Source organism: Schistocerca americana, chromosome 1 (assembly GCF_021461395.2).
Source record: "Schistocerca americana isolate TAMUIC-IGC-003095 chromosome 1, iqSchAmer2.1, whole genome shotgun sequence".
In the NCBI taxonomy this organism is placed as follows: Eukaryota; Metazoa; Arthropoda; class Insecta; order Orthoptera; family Acrididae; genus Schistocerca; species Schistocerca americana.
In genome coordinates this window covers 643,276,394-643,299,489 of record NC_060119.1, presented here as the reverse complement: position 1 = coordinate 643,299,489, position 23,096 = coordinate 643,276,394, and positions in this window count along the sequence as shown.

The window sequence follows — 23,096 nt, the reverse complement described above, 5'->3', positions numbered from 1 at the left end:
ATCTGTCTCTTTTGTCTTACCTGATATAAAGTCTCCCAAACTCTATTAAATTGTGACTCTAAAATTGGAACCCCTTGTCTTCCATAACTATTCTTATTTCTTCTACTACGTCACTATACACCTCCTCACTCTCGCAGTCCTTCCCCTTCACAGGTTTTGTGCAAACACTCCTTCTGTTGCCCAATCTCTCTTGGCCGTTCTTCTTTCTTCTGTACGGGTATTATGTAAATCAATAGCCTTTTGTCTGTAATTTTTTAGTATTTGTTCATGAGACTTTTTATAGTCCACACACCCTATGTTCATATGAATCTTCTGCATATTTCTTCTATTTGTTGTAATTTTTACTTTTCTTGTGTTCCTAGGGCCCAGTCCCGACATGCTTCAGATATATGTCATAAGCAATTTTTTCTTCTCTCGTGTTGCATCTACCTGCACATCATACTCTACAAGCCACCTAATGTTGACTCAAGGTGTGTGGCGGAGAGTCCTTTTCTACGACTAACTGAGCCCTCAAACCCAGTTCCACCAGCGAATACCGCGTAGGAAGAATGATTGTCTGTAAGCCTCTGTATAGGCTCTAATTTCTCGATCTTTTTCTCGTGGTCATTATGCGAGACGTAAGTACTATGTTGTCCGACTCTTCCCAGAAAGCACTCTCTCGGAATTTCAGTAGTAAATCTCTCCGTAATGCATATCGCTTCTCTTGTAACTCCTGACAATGGAGTATTTTGGGCATTTTCGTAATGCTCTCGTGCCGTCTAAAGGACCGCGTGACAAAACGCACCATTCTTCGTTGGATCTTCTCTATTTATTGTATCAGTCCTACCTGGTAGGGATCCCAGGCAGATGAACAATATTCAAGAATCAGTCGAACAAGCGCTTTATAAGCCATTTCATTCGTGGATGAGTTACATTTCCTTAAGATTTTTCCTATGAATCTGAGTCTGGAATCTGCTTTTTCCACTATTTCTTTTACTTAGTCATAGGCCGGCCGGAGTGGCAGCGCGGTTAAAGGCGCTTCAGTCTGGAACCGCACGACCGCTACGGTCGCATGTTTGAATCCTGCCTCGGGCATGGATGTGTGTGATGTCCTTAGGTTAGTTAGGTTTAAGTAGTTCTAAGTTCTAGGGGACTTATGACCACAGCAGTTGAGTCCCATAGTGCTCAGAGCCATTTGAACTTAGTCATACCACTTGAGGTCGCTCTGGAAAGTTATTTTACGGTAGATGCTGTTTACAGGCGATTGTCATCAACAGTTGTTCAGTAGTGGATTTCTTTCCCTATGTAGGCGCAATATGTTACATTTATTTACGTTCAGTGTCAACTGCCAGAGCCAATACCATTCATCAATTCTCCGGAGGTCATTTTAAAATCGTTACTATATTCTGGTGTTGCTACTTGGTTATTTTGTAAACAGTAAATGTCCTATCACACTTCCTTGGGATACTCCGGAAATTATCTTTACATCTGTCGATTTGGTTGCTTGTTAATAGAGAGTACCTCTCATTGCTGAAGGACTTTTTGCTCATTTTAATTTTTCCTTTAAAATCCATTGTGCAGCTGTTATGTTACTTCTCATGTAGCACAAATCATTTACCATTATGGAAGGTAACAGGCTTTGTGGGTTTTGCAAACTTTAATTAATTCCACCTTATTATCGGTATAACTGGAAGAATGCTTTTTCTTTATATGACACCTCAGTCTTAAAGGATTATAACATGTGTCGGCAGGATGTCAGTGTCCAGTTACCTGAGTGCATAGGTACCACGCTAGTGATTAGATAGGGCAGGTTCCTTATCAACGACAATTTTCCTGGTTGCCAGGAGTTCCACGAACTCAGATATATTGGGGACTCTTCGATTCTGCATTCAAGGATAATCCCGCTCATCCTCCCTCATTGCTACATCCTGTAATGATTGAAAAGAAATATTAATCAAATCCGATAGCTTGGGAAGTGGTAAATAACCACGAAAAGAAGATGGAAACAATAATTAACGGTCAGTGTTAATTAAGAGGCACGTTGTCCTCTCTGAAACTGCATATCTTATTTGTAAGAATCTTAGGCATGGATGCAGCAGCAACTGTGCAGATATACTACATGGAATAAAAACAGCAGCCAGTTGCGGAAGATAGTAGTCGAAAGCTCTTGACCTAGGGTTCAACAAATAGAAATGGGCCTTCTACAGAAGTCTTATTACGTTTTCCTTAGTCCTAATTAACACTGACAATCGTAAAAACAGCCGTCTGGCTGTGTCATGCGTAAAATATGTATCAGATGTGGCGTGTGTGACCAGTAATGTAACAAATATGCAACTGGTTGCATGTTTATCCGTTACTGTTCACACACTGATAATTCTAGTCGTGTTTGGCACCTATTGTTTTTCATAAGGGCATATGAAAGACATTTGTGTCTGGCGAACGCCTTCCCTTGTACACCGTAAATGATACTTCTGTCAATCGTGTTCATCGTTACCTTTAGCTCGAAACAGGTATTCACTGCCGAAAGAAATTGTACGTAGCCGTTTTTAGACCCAAAGAAAACTACCTGGAACACTCTGAACTACGAAAATTTATAAATCCTTAAAGTAATTCTTGCCTGACTGCCAAACACTGGAACATGGTATTTTTAACACAAGGCCCAAAGCTGTCTGCGCGATCGAACACTGAAGACCAAACAAAAGGAATTCTTGTAACTGCAAAGACATGCACTGGAGTCACGTACTCCTTTTGACTCGAGGACCCAGAACTACTTTTGGTCTAAAGATTGACACGATAAGACGGTGTACTTGTACACACAGTGGTCACTTCTCACTTCTGTACAACTCGTAACTTTCTTGTGATTCATGCGAAAAACGACTAATAACCTGCGTTAGTATTTTAAAAAGTACGGTTCTAACCCAGAAACGAATATTTCAGACCGAGTGAACATGTACGCGACCTTCCACCAAGGCTGTCCGAAAGCAGATTATGTGATGTGTGCACTAGTTTCTCAGCCAGCATCTCTTCCCACCCAAAGTATGTATCCGCAACGTGATTCATATCCTCATTCTCAGTTTTGCAAATTAATGAATACATACGACATGTAACAGATGACATTATGTCATTAGATCCTTCCCTCCAGCACCTACTTTAGCGAGTTATGAAAACAAATACTTCTTAACACTATGACCTTGGACGATTTTACTATGTTAATGATGTACCGTGTTACCGAATAACGGAGCAGTACGGGCATTTTCATCTGACATACTCATTCGGCAAGGTTCTTAGCTCACGGGAGAGGCGCCTACAACCGAGTAGTTCTAGAACATTTTAGTTACTCTCAGATTGCCCACTGTAATAACGCTTCCATCTGACTTCAGGCCACGTCATCCACTCGGGCTTTGCCGCCAGATCTACTCAGTACCTGCTACACGTAGCGTTCAATCGTACGACTACCTAGCGTCATTTCATTTATTTTTTAGGTCATCAGTCTTCTGACTGCTTTGATGCGGCCCATCACGAATTCCCCTCCTGTGCCAACCTCTTATCTCAGAGTAGCACTTGCAACCTACGTGCTCTATTATTTGCTGGATGTACCCAGTCTCTGTCTTCCTCTACAGTTTCACCCCTACAGCTCCCAGTAGTACCATGTACGTTATTCCATGATGTCTTAACAGACATTCATTCCTCTTGTCAGTGTTTTCCATATATTCTCTTCCTCGCTGTTACACAATTCTATTCTCCAAACGTACATTCTCATACTTGAGTTTATTTCTAAATAGATAGTTTAAGCCTGTCGCCTTACAGGTGGAGCAATTTCGTCTCTTTGAAATCAGGTTATGTATTTTTCGTTATCTTTATGGCCAAAAAATATGTTTGTGTCTTTAAATAAAAGTAAATGAGAGAAAGAGAGGCAGACATTTATACAGAGCTATGTAAAATATTTTTTATGTAACACGTGTTAGTATTGTACATTGCTCATCAGTTCCCTTACTTGTCTGTTTCATCGACCTGACTTCATTATTCTAGTCTTATTTGTATTTATTTTCAGTTTGTGGTGATCCAAGGCATTAGATTTCTCTTAGCATCAGCAAGTGTTCTCCAGTAGCAGCTTCCAGCCCACTCTATAAAAAGTCTTCTCCATGTCAATGAAAGCGGCACGGTTACCTCCTCATCTCGATTCTTCTTTCTAAAATTATTCAAGATACCATTACAGATGTTTGTTACCATTACCAAGTTTGTCCTCTCCTATATGTTGGTTAATCTCAGCTTTTAATCTTTACTTAACAATTATAAGTAGAATTTGTAAATCGTAGCTTACTAATGTCGATGTTCTAGAGTATGAAAAATCATTCGCATTTGGGTTCTTAGTTATGGTAATTGCTTTTCATTTTATTGATTTTGTTCCATCCTCATAACACGCTCACACAAACTGATGTAGCGTTTTTTTGCTTTATCTTTAGCATTCCTTATTAATTTAGCAAGGATGCTACTCTTCCAGTCGCTGTGTTGTTATTCAGGTCGTTTAAAGCATAGATTTATTCTGACCTGGTGATCCTGTGAAGCAATTTTCTTATGTAAAGTGAATAATTTCTATAGTCTTCACTATTACATAGCTCTTCAGAATGTTCTTTCCATACATCTGCTACTTGCGTAGGTTTAGATAGAATATTGCCTTCTTTATCCTTAACTGTTGTTACGAATTGTAATTTAAAGTGAAGTGATTTAATTGCTGAGTCACCTTATTTTCCGTGTTTGGTTTTGCTAGTTCTGCCTCTCTTTCTCTATCTATTTGACTCACCTATTTTGCTTTTTCTGTGTTACACAGTTATTATTTGGTTTTCTAATATTTCTGTGTAGATATTTCTCAGTGTACTAAGACCTCTTATGAGGTCTGTTATGTGTTGTGCCTTCAGTGGTTTACTTGGTTTCAGTTTCTCATTCTTTATTACATTTAGTGCACCCTCAGTGATACTGTTTTGTACTATTTAAGGTTGAATTACAAACTCACGGTGTACTTATTATTCAACTTTAAATATGGAATTATTCTACGTAAAGTAACGGAAGAATCCATAAACAAAATCTTCTTACTAATTCCCAACTACGGTTTCCGTATTCACATTCGTCGCCGCTCTAAATTCCTCAGATCTGTCTTCTTTCTATAGTTCTTCTATGCACAAATTTGTCCTTACTGCAGTTTGTTGCAATTTGAATCTAACTGTTACATGATCACCATCAATGTCAATACGAGCTTAAGAAAACTTTCTTTTTTATAGGGTTTCGCTATCTTTTTTGGTTAGAATATTTGGTATCCAACATTATCTCCTGGTATACCTTCTTCTGCTAGGAACCTTCAACTTTGTGTTCATTAGGACTATTACATAGTGTTGGCGGAACTTTAATAGCAACTTGCTCTTACTATTCATGTTTTGAAGTCCATTTGTGGTGGCTCCGCACACTGGCATTGCTGTGTCGCATTATCATAACACTATCACTTTTCTGCGTTAATCGCAACAGTTGTCTGTGTGTACCTTCGTTTTCTTTGTCTTCATCGTTTGTCGTTAGTAAATAAACTAGTATTATGCACGATCTACTGAAGCGACTTAACCTTTACCGTCTGTCGCCAACCGTTAACACAGTGGACATTAATCATATTGCTATCATGTTTAACCCTTATCTCAGTCACTACACCACTAATCATCTGACACGATGTCTTCCAGTCCTTCAGTACTAGTTACTGATATACTTAGCACATCTGGTTGAGCAAGTTTCATGATTTATTTGGGATATTTTAGATTTTCAGCTTTAATTTGGGTTCTCGTATTCAACATTTTGCAACGATTGCTCTAAATTTCGACCTGAGAAGCGTTTCTCTGATTGCATCCAGGGCTTCGATTCAAATGACGGTTGTCTATTTATTTCGTTCTATCCTTTGGCTGCAGAGCTTAGTGTATCCTTTAGAATTTTTGGTGCGGTAGCTTCTCCTTGCCGTCCACATACTCCTGCCGTCGGTCTTAACAGATTGATCAGCCTCCGGGGTCAATTTCTCAGCCGCAGGATAAGAGAAAGCCCTAACTTCCTCACGGTGGTCACGAGGAAGGAGACCATAGTCGTTCGATCCGTTTGTCGTCTATGGCTCTTACCTTTTACCACAGTGAAAGCTATATCTGGAGTATCATTTCATTGGAACCAGGGCTTAGTTGCATTTCATGTATGGCCTATTTGCTGAAGATGTCTCCATAAAAGCCGCGTGAATTAGGTAATTATTTAGTTCAGAAACAAAATAAAACTCCATTACAAAAGACATGTAATATATATGCCTTACATATCAGTAACTCTCGAGTAGAAGGGAAGTAAAAATGTTCTCAAATGTTAGAAATACACATAGGAATAGATACCTTGGTGCTGGAAGAGCCTACGGAAGGGCAATATCGTATGCACAGACGGAGTTAGTAATGTGCAGCCGCATATCTGGGAGTGGCAGTTACACAAAGATGAACGGATTATTACAAGACAGTGGAGGGCATAGAGGACTACGCTAAAGGAGAGCGTGGAATTAAATGTGTGCAGATATTTTCGTATGCATACGTGCACTGTGTAAATTGACGATTTTCACTAACACAGAATTTCCTACTTCTTCTCACGCAACGATCAGACAGCCTGCACCAGAGAAAACGCCATCCTAAAGAGATTACCTTTGGCGACGTGTAAGCTCCAAAAAAGCAGACAGGTAGCGTTTTATTTTGTTTCCTGTGGCCGGAGCTCGGATGTGGCGAGATGGGATCGCACCAGCGGCGTTTCCGCTACGCTTTGGAGCGGTGCCAGGGGGCTCTTTCGGAGCAGCGCCGACGCTGGCCGAGAACGACCGAACCACGAGATCTCTGGAGGCAGTGAATTACGCAGCCGGAGGCGGCGGCGGCGCCGCTGATAATTCACGGGAAGTGCGGGGGCGGGTTTGCCGCGTAGGTGCTCGGCCTCATCCTGAGTGCTGTGCACAAAAAGTCGCTCGCGTATTGATTCGTGAGCACCCGTCATCTACTGTTTCACTCATGGGGGTTCATCTGTTTCTAATGAAAGAAATGAATGTACCTGAATTATTATAAAACGTACATTCATGGGCCAAATCGTTATCAGCGCTGCCCACCGGATAATTGAAGGTCACCTGATGGCGATGTGGTCACGTAACGCGGTAAGGGACGTATACAAACGGATCAGAGAAGTACGCGGGATGATTCTATCGACGTTACGGGTAGAAAATGGGGACAGCCTCTGGCATAGGCGACTTTGAAAAACACCAGAGCCTAGGAAGAAATATCTTGGAAATGGTGAAGCTAGTCGGCCTTTCGTGTGCTACTGTCCTGAGCACCTGAAAATCTTATTTGAGGACTGTGAAACCACAAGAGGCGACAAGATGCTGGACGTCCACGTCTCATTATACAACGTGGGGTTCGGAGAGTTGCCCATGCTGTTAAGCCTGACGGCCGAGTACAACGCTTGTGCAGGAACAAGAGTTACGGAGGACATTTCTGAACATCAAACTCTGCCAACAGACGACCAATACGTGTTCCCATGATCGATCAACGACATCGTTACTCAAAATTATTATGGGGACAGGGCTAAATAGATGGAATGTGGATCAATTGAAACGGATCAGCAGGTCGAATGGATCATTTTTCCTATTTCATGATGTCGATAGTCCTGTCCGGACGCGCCACCATGCAAGTGAACTGCTGCTCGAAACATCCAATGCGTCAAACATAGATTGGGAGAACAGTCACCTGGGCTTCTATGGGCCTTACCGTAGTAATCAGTTACCACGACAGATGGCACTAGGGGATCATTATCTCGGACCACCTGCATCCTTTCAGGGCTAATTTGTTCTCCAACCGCGATTGCGTATTCAAGTTGGATAAGTATCCTTGTCACAAAGCCAGAAACGTTCTTCGTTATAACGAATGGAGATAGCTGTAATTGGGATTTCTTCATTATCACACCGGTTTCGATGCTTTAAAACAGCATCCTCAGCGGAAAGCGATGTCACATCAGCGCACTAAGATGCCCCCACCGTTCATAGTCAAAAATCAAACCGCTGAAGATGGGAATTCTTCAAAATAAATGAAACAAAGTATCGGGCCGAACAGTGCAGTGGGGCACCTCTGCTGGCTGCGAGGGCACAGCACAGGACGAGGTCAGGAATGCACTGCGTACGCTTGGGGTGTCCTTGTGACTAATGTGACATTGTTATCACGCAAAGAGGCTGTTTTAATGCAGAAAAACTGGTTGTGACAATAAAGAAATTACCTGTTAAAGCTGTCTTCCATTCATTATAAAGTTTAACGTCTGTGGCTGCCTGCATTACAAAGTTCTACGTGCTACATAGGTTTGTGGAGATTGACAATGAACTCCCGTTGATGTCTTGACCACCAAACTTGCCTGACCTGAAACCGGTGGAAGAAATCTGAGAAGCTGTCAGGGGCCAGTTCCGCACCAAAAGCCACCGGCCCGTAATTTATGTGAATTTCGTATGCGTGCCCAGGCATCCAATGCCACACACCGCCGGAAACCTACCAAGGACGTGTCGAATCCACACCTCGCAGAGTCGCTAATGTATAGCGTTCCAGAAGTGGACCAACAAGCTATTGAGCTGAATGTCACGTGACTCATCAGTGTAACATCATATTAATCGTTATCATAATGACGTATTAATGAGGTTTCTGCCTGATCTACTCCTCTGCGGGTGATATCATGCTCGGTAGCGCAGTAGATTAGAGCACTGTGTACTTTTTTCCGTGGAATCAAGGCTCCGCCAGCAAGCTCTCTATAAGAGGGCGAACTGTGCCACTAAAACGGCGAAAGCGAGTAGGACGTGTGCTGTGACGTGCTCTAGAATCCAGTAGTATGCGCTGTTCTGTAAACAGTTTCATCAATTCTATTACGTCAACAATGAAAATGAAATGACCAAAATAACCACACTTCGGCCAGTAATTAATGTTTATTTCCCGGTACTGCTCATTTTCCACTGTTATTCCATTTTCATGCACTAGTTCATTACTGCAGCCTGAAAACGGTATAACTACTAAAATCGGCCAATAGTGGAAAATAACATTATGTTGTCCTTTCAGATTTTTTTACTATGGTAGCTGCCTAAAGAGGTGTGGTATTGAAACCATGCCTGACTTCATTAGGTTAGAGTCACACGTTTTAAATGTACTAAAGTTCCCGGAACAACATGCATCAAATTCTTCCTTACTTTGGTATTAATGTCAAATGTTAATTAATAGTGATATCCTATTTCCTCTTTACGATGCACGTTTTGTTTTATTCGGCTATACTTCACCCGTTACATGGTTTTCTCATCCTTGTACCTGTTCACGATATGAATGCGATGTGTACACATATTTCATAAGAATTTATTTCTTTGGCACTAATTCGGTAAATACGAAAGAAAAATACAGACAACAAACGGTGAACAAGGGATGAAGTCTAAAATAAAGCACCGTTTTCAGAAAGACGATAAAGAGGGAAATGACAATGTGTCCTGTCCTCTCCGCCCGCTGCAGGCTATGGCTGTTTACCTTATCATCGTCCTCAGAACTAAGACTTCGTAGCTATTCTTTTGACCTGCTCTACAGTTTTGCTTGTACTGATGGGCAGTTGCCATAATGATTGTTACGAGTTGTGGCCACCTCGTCTTCCAGTTAATTTGGTGCACTCGACGAAAGTTCTCGTCTTATAGTGTATTTGTTAGTGCCTCTACCTGCACCAGACTTCACGATTTTAGACATCTACATATATGCTACCTATCAGTTACTTTGTCGTAATCTGAATTGTCTTGAAGAGTCTTTCCATTCTTCTCATTGGACAGATTTATATTTCTCCAGGAAATTGTCTCGAGATAGAATAGGCATTAACGGTCTAAGATCCTGGAAGTGGTAATTTAATTTAATCCACCTTTTCCGAAATTACCCATCTATTTTCCTGCGTGAATCACTCTTAAATCGCTCTCCTGAATATTTATTGCTCTTTAATGGTGTGCTTTCGATTCACTCGTCGTGATCCATTACAACTGGACCCGTATTCGGAAGACGGTGGACTCTATTCCCCGCCTAGGTGACCTGGTTTAAGTTTCTCTTCACACCCTAAATCAACGGTGGGTGAACGCCTAGATAGTTCCGTTAATTTCTTCTCTCTGCCTTAAGCCTCCCAGTCTTCTTCCTTGAAACGGTACGGATACGGACTCCCCATATTTGACATCCAGTCGCTGTTTAGGCGAAGGTATGGACTGATAGACACTCAGGCTCGCCAAACGATACAAGTCGCTGCTCCAGCAAGCCGCTAAAACAATATACAAGCTGCTGAAATAGCTTACCACTGAAACATCACGTTACTAACACGTTGTGTCTCCTTCAACGGTTTCTTATTCAATAGAGTCCAGTTTTCTTTGGGAGTTGATAAGAATCATCGCCCTTCAGACTTTGAAGCGTGTGATGTGGTCCGTCACCGTCTCCTCTCATATGCCAAGTTCTTTGACTCAGAGCAGCACATAAACCAATCTCTCTTTTCTCCACAATTTTGTCCTCTACGGATATATCTAGTACCATGGGAGTTACGCTCGGATATCTTCACATGTCCTCTCACCTCTCTCTCAATATCCTCTGTTTCGACGATTCTGCGGAGATCTTAATTTCTTATCTCGTCAGTCCACATTTTTTTCAGTATCCTTCAGTATTTTCTTTGACCCAGATATAACTCTACTCCTACCGTTGCCATGGATGTTGTTATTGCCCCAGTAGAATTTTGTAAGTCAGTGAAGCATAATTATTTTTCCCTTTCCATCACTGAAACAGCCGTTCCGTATTTAACCTATTATGTGTTGCTTGAGGCTTTCCCGACGGACATGTTGTATATATGGTTCTCGGGAGAGACGTCGGATGTCATAGTGAAAACTCCACAATATTTCGTCAGCGCAACTGGCCGACATCTTCAGGTGCGACGAATACACTGCTAAGGCAGGACCAGGCCCCCTGTTTTTGCCAGTCTTAGGCAGGAAGTGCGCATGCGTGGAGGCGCCAAATTCGATGGCCAATAGCGACGATATCAACCGATAGCTGGAAGGACAGTAACGCCACCTACAGGATGAAGAACCGAAGACGTCGGCGCACGAGCGGAGGCTGTCTGATGTAGAAGTACTTGATATGTTTTGAGGACTGTGTGGGAACAAAATAATAATTGCAGAACTATTTCTTTCTTTATTTCTTAAATGTGTTGATGAATATGTGCCAGTATTTCCTCCCATCTTGCCTTTCTTAGATAACGTTACGTGACAAACGCTGTGTGACAATATGCGTATACTAGCGACTTGTCGCCAAATGTGGTACCGCTGACCCCCAAACAAATGCTATTTCATCTGGTGCTCCAAGTACAAATTCACACAGACTGGCTCCCTTTATATTTTTATGTTAATTGTTGCTGTTAAATAATGAAATCTTCCAAGGAAACAATAAAATGCGGGTCGTTGTTAACCATTTGTTCCCACTATTTTATGACGCACTGCCGCTTGCAAAACACTTTCAACGAAAATAAAGTGCTTTTGCGCACGATTGCATTAGGGGCTACGACAACATCCATTAAGGCAGTCCATCTTGGTAGGACATACGGAACACTATATGCCAGTCGATGGCAAACGAATAAAGAATTTCGGTGGCAGAACAAGTAATTGAAAGTACAAGTAACAATCGGCGACATGGTAAACTAGCAGATCAGACATGCCTGTCATTTCTCTAGCCACGGAGTTGGAAAGATGTCTTTAACATGCTGAAAATGCTCCTCCGGCGAAAAGACCAAACAAAGTGGGATGGTATCCACGTAGAGTGTTCTAAGTAGAGACTTTTGACCCACCTTCGTTTCAAAGTAACAGCGAGATGAGTACACAAACGGTTTCTAAATTTTTTAACTTATGCAGTCTCCTGTATATTTTACTGTTCCCGTGGAAAATCATTACTTCCTTTCGGATGCGTATCCTTTCCTTCCTATATCCACTTATATTTTCATTCCATGCAAGCTTTTGTATCAAATCTATTTAAATAAATGTTTCGAATTTGGATAGCTGCTAAGCAGGTATCGTCCTCTTCCATAGCATTCTAAGTATGCAACATGAATCCATTATATATACTAATAGTAAAACTGTAAATCCGCCGTGTCTGTATGTCTGTTTGTCTTTTTCAACACACCTGTCTCCAAGACTACTAGACGAATTTTCATGTGGTTCTCACCAGTGACTAAGGCGCGGCTTGGGGCAACTTATAAATTTTACTTCGTCAAAATCGTATCGCGAAAGAAAAGATGTGGATATTTAAATGTTTATCTGCAACTATTTTGTCTGCCTGTTTGTTTGAACTTTAAACTCCAAAGTACTAACCAAATTTTCATGGGGTTTTCACAGATAACTATAGTGTAGCTTGGGGCATAATATAGGTTTTATTTCATCAGTATCGGATTAGAAAAAGTAAAGACACCGTAATTTAATGTTTGATGAACACGAAAACGTGTTTGGGTGTTACTATTTCACAACTAAACCGCTGACCGATTGTATTGAAATTTGGTATGGAGGTAACTTGAACACCAAGGTAGATCTTAGAACACTTTAGGAAGTGTGTAGTACAACATATTCAATGATTGCAGGATGTATAACGGTTTGTAGCGATACATATTTACTCTTTAAAAAAAAAACTGTTTGTTCTTTGACTTTTGAAATTTATCATATATGCGAAAATGGTTTTATTGGTTGATGTGTTCTAAATAATGAGATTCCACATAACAAATAAAATGCTAATGTAATCCTCAACGTCTTTAACACAGAAGCGCGAAAGTAACTGTTATGTTTTCACGAAAAGAGTCTCGACGCTTCAAAGTGTGAAGTGAGGAATGGAACACATATTTTGATATCAGTGAACATAAAACATGTTAAGAAAATTTACATCTATAACGGAATGGACACACTGTGTAATGTATAGCTACTTCAGTAGCACATATTTTCAGGGGCCGCAGCTAACAAATGGTTCAAACGGCTCTGAGCACTATGGGACTTAACACCTGAGGTCATCAGTCCCCTAGAACTTAGAACTACTTAAACCTAACTAACCTAAGGACATCACACACATCCATGCCCGAGGCAGGATTCGAACCTGCGACCGTAGCAGTCTCGCGGTTCCGGACTGAAGGCCCTAGAACCGCACGGCCACCGCAGCCGGCCGCAGCTAACAGCTAGTGATTTCATGAACGCAAGCATACTAGTCACGCACTGAAAAAAGTGCGGGCGCTAACGACCCGAATTCTGAGCATACCAAATTTAAGAACAGTCATCATTATCAGTAGAATGGTCCTGTCGAGAAAGCAAGATGGCCTATAAACAGAAAGATCAAAAGTAGCAGTGTAATAAAAACTTTATTTAATCAGAATGCTCCACTACTATTAAATATAGGAACGGAAATCAGAAGTTCATGAAACTTGACGTGTGAAGTATAGACACGTGTGGAGGTGACTGCTGGACCACGATAAAAACTCGAAGAAACAGGGAGCGTTCGAATGAAATCAGTCATATGAATAATAAAATACGAGTTACTTTTGTTATACCTACTCCGTTTAGTTTATAAGAAATGTTTTTGAGACAGAATAACGATTCAAATGGAAAAGAGTACAACATAAAAACGCTGAATATAAAACGACAAATTAAATAAATTTTCATTGTGATTTGAAATTAAATTAAGACATCCATTTATATGTTCGTCTGTGGGCAACAGAAGTTATAGTGATTAAGATTCGAACGTGACTTACACGGAATAACTGCTATCACTGTCCTTCGTTACTGAAACCATGCGCGTTAGATCAACTGTGTATGTGGATACCGTCCAACAGCACCTACGCACAGAAGGGAATATAAAATATGACTTGTCACATCAACAGACGCCTTACCCTGTCCTCGTCCGTGTCGGTATTATGTTCTCGAACGCCGAAAACACGAACTTGTTTGGGAAGCCAATATAAAAGATTGTGAGACGATGAAGCATGGGTGGGAACGGGACTAGTCTTGCTGCGTTTCTCGAGTTGAGAACTAGGGAAGCCGTGTATGTCATATATATTTTGGATTTTGGCTTAGTTACCTACAGAGAGCAGACGGAACAAATTTCTATAAAATGATACTCAACTTCAAGGTGTGTCATCCAGCAATGTGATGCATGGCTTTTAGTGTGAATGACTCATTATCTGACAACATCTCTTAAACTGCTGTAACCCACAAGAGAACTTCTTCGATTTTTTCCGAAGTTTAATGCAAGTACAAATTTCCTAAAGAAATGCGAACCATTTGAAACAAATCCTCGAAAAGACCACTTTTGAAGATTACATTTCCGAACACAGTTAGGTACAAACCATTCCAAACTCTCTTACAAAATGATCAGTTGCTGATAAGATAACGTAGAAGTATAGTAGTAGCCATCTCCATAAGATAATCGAACCACTCATAAAAAATAATCCGAAACACTGCACGATAGTTAATATGTTTATGATGACTATCTTGTCGGAGACATGCTAATTATGTACTGTACATAAAATACTGTGTAATGCACGATGTATAAAATCCATCTGAATAAATAATAAATATTTTTATAACTTGCAATTATTTCACTCATTACCCTACTTTTCGTCCCACATCGAATGAAGCGTCAGAAGAAACTTAAAAATTGTACAGTGGTTCTCGTTATCAAGAAGGATCAGCGTACAGGTACCCACATCTACACTACTGGCCATTAAAATTTCTACACCAAGAAGAAATGCAGATGATAAACGGGTATTCATTGGACAAATATATTATACTAGAACTGACATGTTATTACATTTTCACGCAATTTGGATGCGTACATCCTGATAAATCAGTACCCAGAACAACCACCTCTGATGCGCCTGGGCATTGAGTCAAACACAGCGTGGATGGCGTGTACTAACGTATTGTGACGAGCCAGTTGCTCGTCCACCATTGACCAGCTGAAATGTAGGGTTTCGCAGGGATCGAATGAAGGGTAGAGCCACGCCTCGTAACACATCTGAAATGTAACGTCCACTGTTCAAAGAGCCGTCAATGCGAACAATAGGTGACCGAGACGTGTAACCAATGGCACACCATACCGTCACGCCGGGTGATACGCATGTATGGCGAAGACGAATACACGCTTCCAATGTGCGTTCACCGTGAAGTCGCTAAACACGGATGCGACCATCATGATGCTGTAAACAGAACCTGGATTCATCCGAAAAAATGACGTTTTGCCATTAGTGCACCCAGGTTCGTCGTTGAGTACACCATCGCAGGCGCTCCTGTTTGTGACGCAGCGTCAAGGGTAACCGCAGCCATGATCTCCGAGCTGATAGTCCACGCTGCTGCAAACGTCGTCGAACTATTTGTGCAGATGGTTGTTGTCCCCACCTGTTGACTCAGGGATCGAGACGTTGCTGCACGATCCGTTTCAGCCATGCGGATAAGATGCCTGTCATCTCGACTGCTAATGATATGAGGCCGTTGGGATCCAGCACGGCGTTCCATATTACCCTCCTGAACCCACCGATTCCATATTCTGCTAACAGTCATTCGATCTCGACCAATGCGAGCAGCAATGTAGCGATACGATAAACCGCAATTGCGATAGGCTACAATCCGATCTTTATCAAAGTCGGTAACATGATGGTACGCATTTCTCCTCCTTACACGAGGCATCACAACTACGTTTCACCAGGCAACGGAGGTCAACTGCTGTTAGTGTATGAGAAATCGGCTGGAAACTTTCCTCATGTCAGCACGTTGTAGGTGTCGCCACCGGCGTCAACCTTGTGTGAATGTTCTGAAAAGCTAATCATTTGCATATCATAGCATCTTCTTCCTGTCGGTTAAATTTCGCGTCTGCAGCACGTCATCTTCGTGGTGTAGCAATTTGAATGGCCAGTAGTGTACATCGCTGTCGCAAATTTGCTGTATAATTGTGAAACTTATTTTATTATTCAATATTATTTCCTTCTTGGATACAAAACTTACACACAAGAATGCATTTGGACTTCATAAACAGATAGCTTGTAACACAGCTCACTCTTATGTCTATGATGTTCAGAAAGTAGCTGTTAGCAGTGTCCAGGTTGACACAGAGTTCCTTTACTTCGGAAAGGTGCTCTGTACATTTGCCATCAACTGTATATAAAAGGGGCGATCAAAATGCTTCCGTTCGAGGGCCGTACCGTCCAAAATTGGTATGCCAATTAGGAAAAATCTACGACCATTGACGCAATTATCCTAGTGACGCATCAGGTTGAATTACTCGTCTGGTAAAACATTGTGTCCTGCTGCGTGAAGTAGTCCGCAACTGCCTGCTGCACATCCTCGTCCGACAAAAGTCATCGACAAATATAGGCGTATTTTAAAGGGACCGAAGACATGGGGGAACTATCAGGACAATAGGGTGGGTGCTCGTGTGTGTCCTGCGTAACTTCTTCGTCACGACATTTGCGATTTGGGGACGTGCATTGCAATTAAGCAGCAGCACCCGGTGCCGCAGTTTGCACAACGGTGGCTTTCAACAGACATGCAGCCCCATAACATTCTTCATTCTCTGATGAAGTCTACCGGTGTTCGGTCTTCGACAGCCAAGGAAAGAGTAACAGCACGTTGGTCCTGTTTTGACGCAGTAACATCGCCATACTTCACGTTTCTGCAGTTGCCACAAACATGTCGAAAAGACTCAAGTGCCCCATTAATGTCTTGCCTACATGCCACTGCTTATATGCCTGCACCAGTCTCGCTGCGTTGCTACAGCAACACCGTCAAAACTTTTTATCAGCCCTTATATAATGAGCTTTTCGAATATTGAACTTTCTGACGAGACTGAAGAGTACCTAAACATCAACACACAGTTGTTAACGAAGATAAATCATTAGGTGTGAAAGCAGCTTCAGGCTTATCGCTAGGAAGTCTTCTTCGGTTGTTGCTGTTCTCAACATAAATACACTAATGACCAAAACATATGATCACTATCTTAAGAGCGTGTTGGTCTATCTTTGGTACGCAGTATTGCAGAGATTCTACGTGACATGGGTTCAGCAAGTCCCTGGTAGTTTTACGGAGGTATGTGGCACGAGGTCGTTTACTCACAGGTCACACAATTCCTGTACTCTGCGGGCCCGTGATTTTTGGACGCTGAGCTGACATTCGATATCGTGCCAGACGTGTTCCTTGAGGTTCAGATCAGCCGAATTTCGTGGCCAAGACATCAACGTGACGTCACTATCACGTTCCTCAGACTAATTTAGCGCGATTATAGCCTTGTGCCACGAACAGCAACCTCACTTGACGATGTCGTTGGGTCACCAGGTCAGCATGGTAGGGTGGTATGCTGTGAAGCATCATGAACAACGAGCGCTCAGTGGTGTGCTACGAAACACTTGTGCCCAAACCAGCATTGCACCCTGCAGTCAGATCTGCCATAGACCACCGCTTACCCAGATTTACAGAGTGGAGAAGCCAACGACTTCCACGTTCTGTGAAAGGGCATGGACATCTAGAAGTCTCGCGATCGTTTCACAGTCCTTCAACCACTTTCCAGCGATGTTAACGACCGTAGTACGCAAAGATACCACCAGCTTCGCCGTTTCCGCCATGGTCACTCCGAGGTGTCTTTCCATAGCAATCTGTCTATCTCAAGGTGTCTTACGTCAGAGGAATTCCCTGTTTGGGGCACGTATAGTCGCTAGAATCATTTCTCATTCGTCTCTGGTCCGCTTACATATTTTCCGTACTGTGCTGCCACGCTTCCGCAACACCACCAGCCGGCATCCAACTTCGCTGTGAGCAGCGGTCATAAAGTTTGTCTCATCAATGGGTAACTGACCTGACGGTTAGTTCTATGAGCCTGTATATATAAAACAATTACAGCAAATATAAGGAAGAGTTACAGAGGAAAATTTGGAAATTTGCAGTAACTTCCTATGGGGCCAAACTGCTGAGGTCATCTGTCCCTAGACTCACACACTACTTATTCTAACTTAAACTAACTTACGCTAAGAACAACACACACACCCATGCCTGAGGGAGAATCGAACCTACGACGGGGAGAGCCGCGAGTTACAGAGGGTTGAAATTTGACATGAACTGGCAGTTTATCCTGATCATAAGCAAAAAAATCTTATTGCATATAACTGACTGTGTGGTCTCCTTATTTTGTTACCGAATAGTTGTTAGACATCGGAAGTGATGCGTTTGGAACATTTTAAAGTGATAATACCACGTGAAAGTAGTTGTAATGAAGTGACATGCCCGTCTGAAATCCACTGGAAAAGTTATAGGGAAATGTAATTCTTCCTAGAAGTGAAAAATTTTCTATGCCTCCGTCCGAGAAATTATTGAGATATGCTTGTCAGTTTTTTACACTTGTAAAACGTTCGTTTACCAACAAGAATACCAAATGGAAATGGGATTTATCTGTATGTTCGTGGTAAGTGATGTTTGGAACTGCCAAACCAGTTCGATGCAACTGTCAAAAATTCTCGGGAAAATCGACTTTCAAGTTTCCGAACGTCTTTAACACTCTAAAATAGGATTTTTTCGATGGTCCCCGTAGCTTTATGGTAGGGTGCTCTCGTGCCAAGTGGGCAGCGCGAGTTTGATGCCCAATCGTCCTGAATTTTTAACAAAGATGCATGTTGCATCAGCTCTTCCCAGAAATGTAAAATACATAAAGATGGAAAAAATTAATTTTTAGCGATTTTAATTTAGATAATCTTTATTGACAATTTTTTGTAAAAGCGGGAGATAAGAATGTACTTTTGCAATTTTAAGCTGAATTTTTGTGAGCGAAGTGTAATTCGGAATAATAAGATGTGCATTTTTCATTAAAATGACAATTGTATACGTGTCAATTGGCATACATTTGATGAATTTTATGTCAAATGTCACAGGTGATCCTCGCGTGCCTCGCGCTTGTGCCATCTCTTATTTTACATGCTGTTTCTTTTCGTGTTGCCACCTCGTTATGTTAGTTTCAATTTCTGTTGTCACTCAGTTGCTGCTTTGTCTGCCCGTCAGCGGCAGCAGCAGCGCCTATCTATATGGCCCTCATGTATTATCTTTGCTGCACTGCTATTACTTCACAGTTGTCGTCTGTCGTGGGGTGAGTTGGAACGTGCCAGGAGGGCAGTTCGGACCTGCCAGTCGTGGAGTGGGAACGCGGCACTAGTTCAGTCGGTTTGGAGCAGCAGTGAGGTCTGGATGTCCATGACTCGCCCGACCGTTGCCACCACGCATCACTTGAACCAGGAACGGTCTTCGTCGGTTGGTCGTCCTAATGGACGACGTGAATTGGCTCGCCAATCGCTTGTGGGTTGGCTGTGTGTGTGTATCGACTCCCGGTTTGTCTTCGTGATTGCACAGCCACTGCTGAGTGTGGTTCAAGACTTCGTACAAGTGTTTGTCAAACTGTGTGTGTAGTTGGAGTAATTTCCACTGACAACTTGTTTGAAATGTTGTCGGGGTACTGGCAGTGAGTCGGTCGGATGGAGCAGATCAGCAAGCAAGGCTCCGCGCGGCGCCGTCGGCCGGGCTCGCAGGCTGTTTCTAGGCAGTGTCGGAGCGTGTGGAGGCTGTTCCGAGTGCTACGAGGTTCCTGGCTCGCCGACCCAGGACATCAAAGTTGAGTGGTGATTTAATTGCAGAAGCCACGTCTGTTCACGTTGTCCCCTTGGTTGGTGGTTCGCTGTTGGCGGTATTCCTGGGAGCAACAGTGAGTGTTCGAGTTGGAAGAAAAAAATGGTTCAAATGGCTCTGAGCACTGTGGGACTCAACATCTTAGGTCATAAGTCCCCTAGAACTTAGAACTACTTAAACCTAACTAACCTAAGGACATCACACACACCCATGCCCGAGGCAGGATTCGAACCTGCGACCGTAGCAGTCCCGCGGTTCCGGACTGCAGCGCCAGAACCGCTATACCACCGCGGCCGGCCGAGTTGGAAGAGATTTAGCCGCCGTGTGGTGGAATCAACTATATTTTTCGGCTTGAAATTCAAGTGCACCAGCGGAATTTTCTGCCTTGTGGCCCTTAGTGTTCGGTTACTTGCCTTGGTAGCTGATGTAAATTCAGGCACTGTCTTTTCCTCGCCTGTAGTCGCTGTCCAACATGATGTGTAGTTTTTGACAGCGTAATGTACTTTTGGTTGTGGGCGGCTGTCTGTAACGTTTTGCTTTGGAATACTCGTATGCTCGTCGGTGGTTAACAAGTCGTCGTGTCGGTAGGTTCCCGACTGTCTGTTGTTTGCGTTGCCGGCGGATCAAGTATAGTTGGGCCTACTGCTTGTCTCACCTAAGCGAACGTTAAGATTTCAGGGGCAGACCGAGCCCCCTGTAAACATCTGAGCGCCGTTGCCTTTACTGCCTTCTTATTAGCGTTTAACTGTGTATTTTTAATGGCTCATAGTCGATGGTTGGAGTTTGTATGCTTGTAATTGTGTTTTTAAAAACAAAGGCTTTTAACCATTTGAAAAGTAAGTTTCTCTAAATTGGGCAAGTGTTACGTTGTCTGAAGATAAATCTTGGGCCCTCAGCATGTTGAAAATTTATTCTATTGTTTATAAAAGCATCTGCCTTCAGCCGATTGAAGTTTTAAGGATCTTACTTGTCAAGTATTACCTTTTGGAAGATAAAGCTGTGGGCTTTCTGCCTGTTGAAAATTTGTTGTAGTCGTGTTGTTCTTAAAATAATGGGCATTTAGCTGTTTTAAAATTTTGGATTCTTACTTATCAAGTCTTACATCACTTGTGCTTAAGAGCCGGCCCTAGTGACCGTGCGGTTCTAGGCGCTAGAGTTTGGAGCCGCGTGACCGCTACGGTCGCAGGTTCGAATCCTGCCTCGGGCATGGATGTGTGTGATGTCCTTAGGTTAGTTAGGTTTAAGTAGTTCTAAGTTCTAGGGCAGTGATGACCACAGCAGTCAAGTCCCATAGTGCTCAGAGCCACTTGTGCTTAAGTACTATGTAAGGTTAAAGGCTTTGGGCCTTCTGCCTTGGAAAACAGGTTGCAGGTTTTTTTTTTTAAACAAAGGCCTTTAGCCGTTTAGAAGTAAGGTTTCTTATTGGGGATAAAGCTTGGGCCATCTCCCTATTAAAAGGTTATTGTAGTTATATTGTTTTAAATTTATGGGACTTCAGCCACTTTTGGAATTAGAGACGTTTTTCTGTCGATAGTCAAGTTTAGAAGATGCTCTGTAATGTTTGGACAACTAAATAAAGTGTTATGTTTGGAGTGTAACTGATAGCCGCTCATTCTAGCCCCCTTCCACAATTCCAGCTACTTGTTTTGCATTGCGGATTTAGCAGAGCGTCTCAATAGGTATTCGAAGTGAACAGAAAAAAATGCAAAAAAGTAATGACCGGAACGAGACTTGAATCAACGATCCAGTGATTACCAGCCTCGAGCGCTACTGATTTATTTCCATCTTTGTATATTTTACTTTTTCACGGAAAATGTCGCAGAACACTAGGCTTTGTTTAAAATTTGCAGCAGCCTTGAATCGGACCCACGGCCCCCACATTGCAGGCTAGCATTCTACCACACAGCCACACTGCCTGTCGATAAAAAGACTGTACACTGTCGGAAAACTTCAGAGTCGATTTTTTGAGAGTTGCCTCTAGCTGCTTTGGTGGTTTGATACCTGAGTCCGACACTTCTCGTACCATAAATACAAATAATTATAAGAATCAGATTGTTGTGTGGTGTCCTTGTAAGACCGTGAACATCAGCGAAAAAATCATCATTTAACTCCAGCGCAGTGGCTAGGAAAGATCGAACGTTCCAAGAGAGAGAGACCGCATATGTCTTCCTCCCACGTATACCCTTACGAAATGATATTACTGTAATGACTGAACAGTTTGAGTGCATGCGAAGTCTACCGAAAACGTTCTTGTAACATACCACATACGAATGCAACGGGAGGGAGGAACGAAAGGGAGAGTAGCCTCCATAATGGCGAGTGGTTCAGCTAAGTAGTCCGCCTCTAATATTTCTGGAACAGCTTAAGGCGACGTAGTTCTGTTTCCAACCAGACGAAATATTTGAAAGTCTCACTAAACGACGTGCAGCTATATTAATTATGCGTATCGGTATGAATTTCAGCTGTAGCTATAGTAATTTCTGATGCTAGTATCGTTGTGACAAATTCACCAGCGATTCTCTCGCCAAAAACCGGTAGCTATTAAAAAATATTAGAATATTGCTGCCTTATGCGGAAGTTTGTGATTTCGTACGAATATAAGGAAATACGTTACGTCGGGTAACGAGGAAACAGTGTTGTGGTGTTGCTACAGTGAGGCACAGCAAAAACCTATCTTTCACTCTGTCAATATCCGCCACCACCGTAGCTGAGTGGGCGGAGCGCGGGCTTGCCACGCTGAGGGGGGGGGGGGGCGAAGGGGGGGGGGGTGCGGGTTCGGGTTCGCCTGCCGGCAGGTTTGGAGATTTTCTCCGCTCTCTGGGACTGGGCATTTGCGTCGTCTTCATCATCATCGCTTCATACTCATCTACGCGCAAGTTGCCGAAGTGGCGTTACCTCAAAATACTTCCACCAGGCGATCACGTCTGCCCGCCGGGACGCCCTCGCCACTCGACATTTCATTTCATTTCACTCGGTCAGTGTCCTAGACGTGCGTAGAGTGTGGTTATTGATTACTTCGAAAAAGTAAATGTCTTTCGCAAACAAAAGAAAACTAGATTTCCTACTTCGGTACGGAGAATTCGTAAGAAAAGTGAAGGGAATTATCGATTTGCCCACACATAGGTATCCCGGCTGAAAGTGTCCAAAATGAATGATACTTCAGTGAATGTGCAGAAAAGGTGTTATTGGAAGATCACTATAATACCACTCTGAAAGTAAGGAGCAAACCCGTAATGAGGCGAGCGAACAAATTAGAGGGTGAGGCAGTTGCTCATATTTGTTAGCTCTTAGCTCTAGGCAATTGTCAATACAGCTGGAAAAAGTCAGAGCGCTTCTGATAGGACAACAGGCTCTTTGTTCAAGGAATTCTCCTTAACAGCGA